Below are 10,817 nucleotides of genomic sequence, written 5' to 3' on the forward strand. Positions count from 1 at the left end.
AAGGGCGGCTTGTATTTAGGGAGCAATGGTTCGCACGTTATATACCCTCCCTACCCCCCTAACCCTCAATCTAAAATACGCACCAAGGGCAACCCACTTCGTGAGAGAGAAAGCAACGGGGGTTGCTTTATGTATGCGATAAAGCAGCCGTCACCCTTCAGGATTTTAAAAAGGAAAACCATAACAGCGCATCCATTTGGAACATTTTAATTTTGTAGGATCCTTTTGCCGAGCGAAAGTAGCAGTGCTTCTGATAATTAAAGTATGAAATTAAATATTGAGAGTTCTCTTGATTGAGTGATCTACTGTTGAAATTACGAGGGAATATCTCATCTACATTAATTATCGAAGTCTCGGAACTTTGTGATGCATTCAGGAGCACTCAATCAATAGTACCAACATTTCAATGGCTTCCACAGACACGATGCTCAACAATATTTGAGTTGTTAATTAGAAATTTACCGCGACCCATTGACCCGTTAGATTGATTTTCCAAGGGACACCCAAGTTGTTGGAAAGTCCACAAGAAGTTCTTTCGGTGATAATTGAAATAACGAATGAAAAGTAGGAAACATTCTTCGTCATGATGCAATGCAACAGTTGAGTATTGAACGCAGTTATTATGCTCCATTCAAATACATAAACACTGGCCATTCTCTAAAAACGATAAACCATGGTTTCTCCCCCGCGGGGGAGGGGGGGCGTATAAATGATGTTGATGCGCCCATAAAGCCAGCGTATGTTACGACCACTCAATAGGTCGCCGCAAGTACAAAAAAAAAGGGCATCCATTTCTCGATATACCTCATATTGAGTCTATTTCAATGACTTAGCTATTACATCAGACCCAAGGGAAGCGGAAGCAACTCGATATCCCTTTGAACTTTTATCACCGAGCGTTGGAAACGTGTGCGTACATTTTACGTTTTTATTCGTGATACACGTGTCTACCAAATACTTTTTTATTTTTCTTCTTGAGCGTGTCCCTTATAACCTCCGGTGTATGTGCCTGTGTATTTGTGGGCCAGAGGAGGAGAAAATGTACAACCGATCCGCTGATATATCATTTTTTTTCCTCTTTATTTTTGGTTTGAGCGAGAGAAGAGGGACGTGGCAAATGTTTTTATTGCCGTCGAAACCCGCTCGTTAAAATAAGTTATATTTCAGCTTGAACTGACTTTATAAAACATGTCTTCAGTGGGAGTTTCCTCTCAAGTGACTTCTTTTGAGGAGTAAATGTTCAGTAAGCTGAGAGTTGTACTGCAGGCGAAACAATAAACAAGTTCCACGATGCTGAACAATTTCAGAATTCATTTTGACTGATATTGGACAAGAGATAAGGCCTTGAATTATTGAGAAGTGATCAGAGAGGGCTACAGATAATTTACAGGTATATCATTGCCTTTGCGATGTTACGAGTCGATGAAACCTTTCTCTCCTCGATCACGTTAGTCTCAATCATAATTCTCCGACCGGTTTTATTGAATTTCCTTGCACTGATATACTAGCCCTGCACGTGTGCGTTCATCATACAATATTACACATTTATCTCGTGGGGTAAAAAAAAGTTCAATAAAGGTGAAATTGATTCTGACTTGCACCACTGGATGAATGTAAATTTCGACTGCGATGATGGAGACGGGAAGAAAGGGGTTTTCGGAAAATTATTATTTTCAGACCAACTGAACTAAACCGCGCTGTTAATTCGGGGTAACCTGGAGAGCGTGACGGGTATGCATTCTTTTCATTGGTGGATTAGAATATTCCCAGAAGCCAGACGACTTTCGAAGGATTCAATGGGGCAGCAGCTTGTGCTTAAAGCGAAAGAACGATTCGCGTATTTTTGCCAGAGCTGATATCCTCCCGAAATCTCCGGGAAAAATTGCGGTTGACATTGCATTTGTGCTAGGCAAAGGTCAGATATAAATCACTCACCACGCGATTAAATTGCTTTTTTTGTAAGCGGTGAGAACAGCCTCTTTCGATTCACGAAAGAAAACGCCGGGAGAATCACTGCGGTAGCCAGAATTTTGGATCATCATAAAACTCGAGTGATTCATGACCGCGTGGTAAAATTTGTCGCGGAGGACATTGATATCTGAATAATTAGAAAAAAGGGTTCTGCAGATGGGAAATTATTTGCTTATTGAGTCATCAATCAAAAGTAAGGTCGGCTAAGGCATTGACCTCGACTCCAGAGGTGAATTAACTTTCACTTTATCCGTGAAAAGCGTGACAATCAATTCTCGTGGGAGGAGAATAAAAGAAAAAAAAATCCGACTCATTGGCCGATGCTATTGTGGATTCTACCCCGAAATTCTAACACCCCTCCTACTGTTTCCACATTATTAACAGTGATCCTCGTAAAAGTGAAAAAGTCTGACAACTTGTGAAATTCATTTTCTGTCTTGTATTTTCTTAGTTTAAATCAACTTATAACAACATAAAAAATCGTCGTGTTCTGAAATAAAATTTCCAGTGCCAGCACTACAATGTGTCCCTGACCGTCACTTTGCCTGTGTTTTCTCGGGACGGAATTGGAATTTTTCCAAAAAAAACGTCTCGCGCACAGCCAATTAAAATAGATTGACAGAATTAAAGCACGAATATTACGTAAATCCGGACGATTTTTGCTTGAATGAACTTTACTTGATGATCATTCATGATCATTACATCTACAGAGATGATTTTACCTAGCACATGATTTAATTCTGTAAAGCTCTTGGGACTGGACTTATCCAAGAAATAAATTCCATTTTGAGAGAAATTCGATTAATCTGGCTGCAACATTACAAACTTCTGACCAGTCCTTTTATCCTCTCTAAAACCACTAGGCCAGGATGTACAGTTGACGGGATAAACTGTGCGACCAATTGGCTTTACCTGAAATTTTGCAGACTGCATTTCCAACGAATGAAAATGTTTTCCTCGAAAATCTGTACAAAAGTTGAGAATTTCACGGGAGTTTTTGAGGCGACAGTTGCGGGTCATTGTTCGTTAATGTATGTATGTAATGAAGAGACATAGTGAGAGTAATGTATATCAACTGCGAGTCTGTATATCACACCCACGAAAATTTGAAGATGAAATGGCCGATTGTAAATGTCAGACGAAGCTACCACTTCCACTCAGCCTTTATTTTGATACTTTATAACATGTAAAAGTTGGCAGAGAAATTACTGAGGTGACAGTTGATGTGGATTTGAAGAATCTCGCATTATTACAACACATGGGATTGCCTTCATCGCATCGTGGGGGCATCGCCGAGTGGATGGATAATATGCATATAATAGCGCCTACCGTGCACCGCATATAAACATCACTTTAATAGTCCTCTGCTCATCTACCCAACAAATACACGTATACTTAGGAGTTTCGTTTACTTTGTCATGGGAAGTGTAGACGTCAAGTTTGTCGGCCGTGTGAAGATCTTGCAAACGCCAGATTCTACAAATTCCACTGAAAAAAATATATAACTTTATCAATTATATTTATTTCATACAACCAAATACCCAACGATTTAACGCAGTCATTCTTGACTAATTTTAGCGTCCGATATCTTACAATCAGGCTCCAATAAATAGTTTAGAGAGTACTGTTCCATATTTATTCCTAGGGAAAAGTCTTGCTAAATTTGAACAAGTAGTTGTCTAATTTCAGGAAAGTGCGGTGGAATTGCCCGTGTAATGGTTCATATTTCAGTTAGAGTGAGTACCGTTTACTCACCTGATGTACAAACTTAATGAATATTAATGCCCATTTTTCGTGATTTACGAACCGGTGGTCAGCTATTTTTCAATCATTTCGTAAGCAATTTCTCATTTGTAGTACTGCCTCATCTCTCTGATTGCATTTGAACGTTCACAAACGCCTGACGCATCTCCCATAGCATCGGTGCAGGTGGATATCTCGGATCTATAAACAGTTTTATATTTATTATATTTTTAAGGAATATCGTATAAGCTGGAAATTGGTTATAAAAAATTTATGTTAATGTGGGAAACCGAGTGATTATATATGTGCGAAGTGCACTTGGAAATTATATGGATGGTGTAAATTATTTTTATGATTTTTTTTTGTTTGATGTAGGATAATCAATTGGCTTTCATACTGCAGTGTCGGGGAGCACTCATTTGAAATTCAGATTAAGGTTATTGATTCCTTCTTCTGCTATCTTTTAACAGTTACACTGGGATTTCTTGAATAAATATTATGACGGTAACATTCTCGTGGTTCAAGGTATTGTCACATTTTAAGTTCCATTCATATACCTTTTCCCGTAGCAGCGGCACAATCCAGGTCCCTCGCTGTATTTTTACCCAGCGAATAAATTTGATTAGCACAGGGTCTTCACTGTTTCCATGAAGGTTTTGTTAACTTGATTACTCTCTCACTGATTAAATCTTTGATTAGTTCTCCATTGATCCCAAGGAAAATATTGAAATGTTTAATTAGAGAAGTAAAGGGATTGCCGATTGTCATTGTTATGTGCTAGAGAGGGCGGAGTTGGTTGGACAAAGGTCAACAGTGGGGTGGATGACGAGGCTGAATCCCCTTGTGGGCGTTGTGATTGAAACTCTGGTTGAGACCGTAGTGCTCTTAGGAGGGTGTGAGAAAGGACACGGTGTGCTACTAAGACGCTGGGATATACTGAGGGATCGAGTGGAATTGCAATGCCTCGTATATCACTCGGCTCCTTGGTTTGCAGCGGCCAGTGATGAACGCGTTTCCTGAAATTGCCAATTCTAGTTAAAGGGGAGTTGGCGAATAAGTGTGACCACCGTATGTGTGTGCAGTCAACTTTTCCACTGAGCTAATAAAAATCGAAAATTTGTTCTATTTTCTTTTACTTCATATGGGTCAGAAGCACTGGACCTGTTTTCCTCGGTGTGTCGTAAAGATGCAGAGGCTCTCGGTGCGGTTGTACTTTTCTAAAGTCTCTCACATGGAAGACTCAGACCACGGTTTCGCCGTAAATCTAATCGCCCCACGGTCATTCGCGTGCAACAATTTTGCCCGGTGAGTTGAACGGTTGTTCATAAAATTTTGTTGAGGGTTATCTATTATTTTTTACTCCCCGTATCTTTCCACCGAGAAAGTATAAAAGAAATTCGTGCTGTACAAGTTGAGTAGTTTGCTCACTGGGAAGATAAGCCAAGTTGCGATAATAAATCGACAAATAACACACGTCGACGATCACGAGAGAAAATTCAATGATCACCAAACATCCACCACCAAGTTCATTACTCGAAAGCACTCAAATTTCGACTAAAAGGGAGAGGCTATTATTCAAGCAAAGTATTACTCTCATTGACTTACAGAGAAGACAGGTTGCAAGTGGAGAAGTGCTGTAGTAAAGTTCAACTGCTAAATCATCCTGGACACATTGAGCAAGGCAACTTGAGCGTACGCCGACCGTATCCGTTTGTCCTTCAGCCCTTTGCTCTTGGCCGCCCCCTACAACCGCAAGCGTTCACCGCACACCAGCGTCGACATAAATCGCAAGCATCATCCCTGCGCATTGCCCACCGAGGGCTCAGGAATATAAACGTGCGCGCACAGGGGTAATATACCTCCCCGGCAATGATGGCGGCAGACCCAAAGTGAAACTGTCCACCGACCACCCGTGACGTAACGCCACCGAAGGAAGGATCCTTTCAATTCCCTTTCATCCCTTCACATCCTCTCCTTGTCCCTCTCACTCTCTCGCCATGCCTCAATGCTATTACTACGGTATGTGAAAACAAATTAAACCTTTCGCAGTCCCTAATTCCCTTATAATTCGAAGCATGTGTTGGCGTCTCTTTTGGCGCTGCGCCTGAGCGGAAATATATCGTCTATGTCCTTTGTAACTTTGTGTGCATACATCTGCCAAAAAAACACACACCGCAATTTTTGTTAATTCAGCTCTCATTAAACTGTATGTAGAGCACTCTCTTTTTTTTTTTTTTTCATTCTCTCCTTCTGGGGTTGGTTCGGGGCTTTGAAAGCCCCTCTCGCATTCCCATTCAAATTTGCCAACTGCTCGACAGTGTTTTCTGCAATTACACAATTTTTAGTAGCCGCAGTTTTTCCCAAAGCACTTAGCAACAGACGTCAATGCACACATCGAGAGATACACAAGTACGGGCCCCTCCAACCTTCAATAAGGGAATGTGTAACTTTGAAAAGAGGGAATGATTAATTACTCGTTTGATGAATCATAAAAAAAAGATCCACAACAGCGGGGAAAAAGCCACGGGATCAAACAGATTCGTGGCTTTTTCAGCGAAATACTGGAGAATGAGGTTGAATGGAGACAGTAAAATTCACTGGAGTGAGAGAGTGGACGCGCGTGGGCATTAGATTTTAACGAGGCGATTCATCATTCAGTCGTGAAAGTTCTCCATCGAGATCACAAAACTCTATGTCTTGTCTCCAATGTAATCAATTAATTAATGAAATCCACGAATTGATGGCTCCTCCGCGGGCCAGTAGGTGGCTTGGAGATGGCAAAATGCTGATAATCAAACTCCCTGATTCGGGTGGAAATGAGCTTGGCATCTAGTGGTGAATAGAACCAGATACAATTTATTCTCCAAGGTTGATGTTATTTCATTACATACTAATTTTCGGGCACTGAGATAAATTTGGAGATGTGTATTTTCAGGAGTTGGAGAGTGAGAAATGACAACGAGAGATTGATACCATTAGATCAACGTGGTTTATCGTAAATCATACTTCAACTATCATCTATTTTCACCCATGCCAAAAGCTCAAATACGCTCGATGTCAGAAGCCATTCGTGTGTATGTATATGTATGTGTGTGTGTTCTCGGAAGTTTCAAGAGAGCTCAAGGTTTTGCTGTTTTAACCACAAATCTGTCGTACAACTTCCCGCAGCATCATAGCAGTTACCAACTGAATATTTCTCTATTTTTAGTTTTTTGTTATTCTTTTTTTCATCATGAATTCTCCTTTTACCAGTTTAAAGAGTTAAAAGTGAGCGTATAAATCACGATCCCATGCCGAACAATCTTCCTCCCCCCCCCCCTCTCCGCCCCACTCCCCTCGATCGCATCTTGATTTACGTATTTTCGTCACTCCTCCTGTTCTATTATCATAACTAGGCACTTTCGATGATAAACATGTTAACCTCAAAGTTTATGCCCCAATCAACATTGCAAATCCACCAGACGCATCACTGAAAATAGAATAGCGATTGATATCGCGAGTTGAATAATAATAATTTATCTCCACTGATCTGTGGAACAATAGGTGTTCGATAATGTGTGAATTTTATTACTTCTAATGTCGAATGGAGGAGGCTGTGCTTGTGGTCTAAACACTTAATACCATGAATCCCTTGCGAAATAATGTGTAGGCAGGCTGGCATAATTCCCTTCCCCTCCCCCCCTTCCCCTCCACCAGCAAATGCATGCAAACAAACTCGATTCCACGAGAGAGTTTAGAATGAATAAAAATGTGACTCTCTCGACAGGCATGATCAGAAAGGTTGACGGCATCAAACACTGTCTAACCATTACTCGATTGAATTCTAATGGTGTCTGCAACACCGATTCCTCTTATATTTAAACTTGTTTTTTTTTTTCATCCTTCACGATGAAAATTACAACACACGTGTTCACCAATTTTGATGAGAAAGAGAAAGATTATTTCAAAAATATGTACATACGGGTGTATTGCATCACACGGGAGGACTCATTACACTGGCAATCGTCGTTCCGTGTTCATCTGAGTTACGAGATTAGTACGTTCGGTCATCCTGCTCCCACATTTCGAGTCGTAATGAGGAATTTTCGCTTGATATGAGGACGTGATGAGGAGACGGTTTGAGTGAGGGCGGATGAGAGAACACTATTCCCGATGACAAGGGGACTTCATTTAGTTCTTATTGCTCTCATGTACAATATTAATTCAACTCGAGTGAATTCAGAAATGATTCACCTCGGTATCCAATGAAGTTTATCGCGATTCATCTGGCTTCTCGGGTCTTGGAAGACATGAGACAGTTTGATTTATAAGATGTAGACGAACGAGTCCTGGAAACAATCAATGAGAAAGTAGAGGAGAACAATCATCCGATGAATTAGGCCGCGAGTAAAGGCCCGATTTGCGTGGATCGTCGAGGCCACCGAGTTGAGTCTCAAAGTGCTGAGCAAGTTAGCGAGCCTTTTACGGTTAAAGTATCACCACAACGAATCACTAATCACTGGGTTTTACTGGTGATACCTTCAGCCCCCCCCCCGCCCTTCACTCCAATCCGTTCAAGTCAATAAGATTCCGCTTCTGCTTTACCTCCGAAGAGACTTTCGTTTTATAGATTACCCCGGGGTGCATTATTGGTGCTGAAACGATTTTACGATCGCGATGTGCCCGGAACGGGTGAATCCAAGTATCCACCGCCATATTGGCAAATGTATAAATCCCAATGAATTCCTGCACGCCTCTTTTACCCACTACTGATCAATGTGTGGTACATTCACGTATTCACATTTACCACTGGCCTTCGCTCATCAAAGCAATTCGATGTGTCAATTAGTGAACGATTTTCCGGTATCCCAGATTCTCATCACACACATCTATCTCGCTCTTTCGCAATGCTAATTTTTCCAATGAGTTACGATGGTGTGTAGTGCTCGACCATTCATTCATTTTCATCTCTGTTCTGCTTGTGTGTTCGCTTCATTTTGGCTCTTCATTGCAGCCCTCAATTTCCAATTTCATGTTCAGTTAATACCCTCCACTGTGTTCGCTGGTGGAATGCTGTGTCAATTCTGCGTCAGTCCAGATTATGGAATATCGTTGGTGAAATATTGGGCTTTTGCAATTTTTTTTTTCAACGTGTATTTGCACAGTTCATTTTCCCAGTGTTGTTTGTTTCCTGTTTTACCTTTTTTTAGGAAATAATGGGGAGGGATTCACATGTTTTTTTTTTTCGCCGGGGAAAACTATGTCGAAACGCTATCGCAGATTTATCATTTACGTACCTCGCACAGGTTTGAATATGTTTACGGTCGAGAGGTGATCGATGATCTGGTGGTTCGTTATCGGGGATTGAACGCGCTGTCACTATTACAAAATTAATGCTATTAACGCCATGACGCAGCGTGCGAACATTTTCAAGTTTGTTTGACGATCAATACTGGTGGATAACGTCCGGGGTCTTTCGTTCGCAGATAGAAACACGTCGGAAAAATTCACGACGTTGCGTATTGGAGGTTTGAAGAAAGCCTATTGTAGCTGAGATATAATTTTTCCGTAATTCCCCGGGGCAACTGCGGCTGATGAAAATTTTGTGGTTTCGTAGCTCTCACGAAAATTGAGAGAAATTATCCAACAAATGTCCAATGCTGCGACTCAATTAGCCGGAGCTTGGATCTCACAAATAGCCGTTAGAAATATTTCTCCGTGTATTCACCACGTTGGAAAGTAGAATTTTATTTTCCATGGAGTAACACATTTAATTCAGAGATTTAACCTTCTTCATACGTGCTATTTGGATGCTCCCTAGGCACCTTGGAACAGTTATGGGAATCAGGTCGCGGTTGTATTTGTTACACAAGCACTGATGGGCGAGGCAGCGGTGCACACCACTCGTTTTACCTGGCTTTACAAGCCTTCCCTCCAGTGAAAGTGCAAGACTCTCAACTTGAGGTGGAGGAGTGCGAGACTGGCGGGGCGTGATGTGATATATCGTTTGCAACAATCGTTGATTAGTCCCGGTCTCTGGGTATTCGACAATTTCATAAATATGCCATGGCAGCCTCTTTAGCACCTACGATGATTGCAAAAGATTGCGTAGAATCATGACAGCCAATGCTTTAATTTCCTCAACAATGGACAACAGAATGAGGGAGAAATAAAGGACAACGGCAAAAACAACAACGAGGAATTTTCAATTTAACCTCAACCCCCTTTTCACACCACGAAAGTAAAACGTAAATGGGGTTTTAACAAGACGATGGGGCTTTTGGTACCCAAGCAGGATGCTGAAAATCTAACACGGAGGCAGTTAACTTCTTGTGTGAGGTCAACAACGGGGTCATCATTGCATGAGCATTCTGCACGCTCTTCACGTATGAACGCATCCACCGTTGCCGTACCCACTTTCACGCGGACCGTTGTTTATGATTTTGTCGTGTTGAAGATTCAGTGGTGATGTCCTTTTCGGATAAGATCACATCGGTAGGGAGGAATTAGTTCGTAACACTGTTGAGGGAACTCAATTTTCGTGGACACTAATAAGGAGTTACGAAATCTAGATGTTTCAATCTTGATTTCAACGCTAGATCGCATTATCCCAAACTGTCAGGTGACGCAAGAATTATGGACGACAGAGGGGGAGAATAAAAGATTTATAACTTTCTTCAGAGTTGAGTGATTTCAATTGAAATTACTCGAGATCAATATTTTCACTTTCTTTCACTTGTTTGTACCGTTTTATCTCAACATTAATAGATTGAGGATTAAATACTATTTGTACGGTGGTAATTTATCGAGTTATTATTGTGCAACAGGCGTTATAATCAATCGGTTTCACACGGTATTTTGTGAATTTTCAATGGTTTAATACCGAGAAAACTCATTGGGCACTGTTGAGGTAATCTCAGAGACTCTCTCACTCCTGTACTCACGAAACAGTCCGGCAATTCGTCCTGCCGGTAATTCACGTTACTCTGCGAGACATAACCTTCAAACTCTGTTGCAACCGATATTCGTCATCTCACGATTTCCAGTTGCATTCAATTCACCGACGTTATAATACCGAATGTCTGATATTGCACGCTAGTGGGCAGACAAACCGTATATCACTA

The 10,817-nt window shown here is 41.2% G+C and overlaps 1 long non-coding RNA gene across 1 annotated transcript; it reads right to left on the reverse strand.

The window, feature by feature from the left end:
• Positions 1 to 2,753: 2,753 nt before the first annotated feature.
• On the reverse strand, positions 2,754 to 7,340 carry LOC135164226 (uncharacterized). Its single transcript, XR_010299251.1, has 3 exons — positions 4,272 to 7,340; positions 3,779 to 3,915; positions 2,754 to 3,459 (listed from the first exon to the last, which is right to left on the reverse strand). It is a non-coding gene; the product is annotated as an uncharacterized LOC135164226 (long non-coding RNA).
• Positions 7,341 to 10,817: the final 3,477 nt, after the last annotated feature.

Source organism: Diachasmimorpha longicaudata, chromosome 7 (genome assembly GCF_034640455.1).
Source record: "Diachasmimorpha longicaudata isolate KC_UGA_2023 chromosome 7, iyDiaLong2, whole genome shotgun sequence".
Classification (NCBI taxonomy): domain Eukaryota; kingdom Metazoa; phylum Arthropoda; class Insecta; order Hymenoptera; family Braconidae; genus Diachasmimorpha; species Diachasmimorpha longicaudata.